This window comes from Myotis davidii, unplaced genomic scaffold, assembly GCF_000327345.1.
Source record: "Myotis davidii unplaced genomic scaffold, ASM32734v1 scaffold6, whole genome shotgun sequence".
Classification (NCBI taxonomy): domain Eukaryota; kingdom Metazoa; phylum Chordata; class Mammalia; order Chiroptera; family Vespertilionidae; genus Myotis; species Myotis davidii.
In genome coordinates this window covers 5,529,315-5,531,721 of record NW_006383011.1, presented here as the reverse complement: position 1 = coordinate 5,531,721, position 2,407 = coordinate 5,529,315, and positions in this window count along the sequence as shown.

Below are 2,407 nucleotides of genomic sequence, written 5' to 3'. Positions count from 1 at the left end.
CACCATCTTGGTTCTCCTCCTGCGATATTTTTTTAAATATATTTTTACTGATTTCAGAGAGGAAGGAAGAGGGAGAGAGAGATAGAAACATCAATGATCAGAGAGAATCACTGATTGGCTACTTCCTGTACACCCCCTACTGGGGACCCATTCCACAATTCGGGCCTGTGCCCTTGACCGGAATAGATAGAACCCGGGACCCTTCAGTCCCCAGGCCGATGCTCTATCCACTGAGCCAAACCAGCTAGGGCTCTTTGTGATGTTTTAGCTATTAATATTTACTTTGTAAAAACTAATAATATTTACTTTGTAAAAACTAATAATATTTACTTTGTAAAAAACTACTCCTTAGTTTGAAATTAGCTGGGAAACTCAATATTCTTAATGGGATGTAAGGAGAAACCAGGAAGGAAGAAAGGATATTAACACCAGAAAGTAGAGAAGGCATAATTTCTACTAATAACTTAATAAACCTGTACGCATGTACATTTTATATTTTTTCCCATTTGCCACAGATTCTCACAGGTCCTTAAACTAAGACAGACATTTGGGAACTTCTGCTTTAAGGTTTAAGAAGATTCCTTAGTGCCTTCTGATTCAGGGGGAAAAAGCAGACATATTTATAACAATGTAGTTTTCCGTGTGTGTTTTAGTCTGTGGCAACATTGTTTGAAAATGTTCATCCATATATGGTACATGGCAACTAAACTCATAAATTGATTGGAAAAATCCACTCCTTGCCCTGACCGGTTTGGCTCAGTGGATAGAGCGTCAGCCTGCAGACTCAAGGGTCTCAGGTTCAATTCCAGTCAAGGGCATATAACTTGGTTACAGGCACATCCCCAGTGGGGAGTGTGCAGGTGGCAGCTGATTGATGTTTCTCTCTCCTCGATGTTTCTAACTCTCTATTCCTCTCCTTTCCTCTCTGTAAAAAATCAATAAAATATATTTTTTAAAAAAGAAAAATCCACTCCTCAACCATTGTATTAATGATTAAACATATATTACTTTACTGTTTTTCCATTTGTATGTGAAAACACAAATTTTTTAAATCCAACCAAAATGAACTTATAAATGGTTAACACATTTTTCATTTGGAAACTTGTTAATATTCATTAAGTTCTAAATAATATCTACTTAGAGTTGTTGGGAGGAAGAGCAACTGACATATAGTAAAGGTTCTTGTTAAAGGTGATTAGCATTGTTAATTGTTATCTGCAAGTTTGAATCAGCTGCTATCTTTAAAGACCAAAGACCCACTCTAGCTGGTTTGGCTCAGTGGATAGAGCATCAGCCTGTGGACTGAAGGGTCCCGGGTTTGATTCCAGTCAGGGGCACATGCCCAGGTTGCAGGTTCAGTCCCCAGTAGGGGGCATACAGGAGGCAGCCGATCAATGATTCTCTCTCATCATTGATGTTTCTATCTCTCCCTCTTCCTTCCTCTCTGAAATCAATAAAAATATATTTAAAGAAAGAAAAAAGAAGTAAAGGCCAATGACCTGCCAAGGGGATCATGTGGGACAATGCCCTTCAGGAACAGGGATATTCTCTTGTACATCCTATTAGAAGAGTGGGATATTCTCCGCCTGTTGCTAGCACAGATATTGAGGGACGGGGAAATATTGTTCAGAAGTAAGCAGTCAAGATTCTGCTATGTTGGACATAGAACTGCCACCCACACAAACACATATGTGATTCCACCACGTGGGACTTGGAGTCTGAACATGAGGCATATTAATTTAAGGGAGTTTTGTGAACAAGAGCCCACTTTTGGGTAGTAAAAAGAATTCCACACTGGGATATAGTAACTTATCAGAGACATTTGGGAAGTGATTATGGTCTCCAACATGATTTCTTCCAGACTTGAAGCAAATAAAGGAAATGTGCTTATTGATCTATCTTTTACTTTTCCACATTTTATTCCTTTTTGTTGTTTTATACAGCTCTTTGCCTTGTCATGAAGTTACATTATTTCATGTTTTATTAAACATTTTTATTGATTTCACAGAAAGGGAGAGGGAGAGAGAGATGGAAACATCAATGATGAGAAAGAATTATCAATTGGCTGCCTCCTGCACGCCCACTACTGGGTTGAGCCCACAACCCAGACATGTGCCCTGACCGGGAATCCAACCGGGAATCCAAAGGTCATTGAACCTTACCTCCTGGTTCATAGGTTGATGCTCAACCACTGAGCAACACCAGCTGGGCACATTATTTAGTTTTAAATGGTGCTCTGCAGTGATGTTTGGTACCAGCTGGAGTCCAAAAGGCATTGCATTTTTATTGTCTTTTATCCATAAACATTTATCTGAGTGTATATATAATTTTTGTAGTACTAATGGAGTTCCTTTTTAGTTTCATATTTCACTAGTTAAAAATGTTTCAAAAATAAGTTACGGTAATG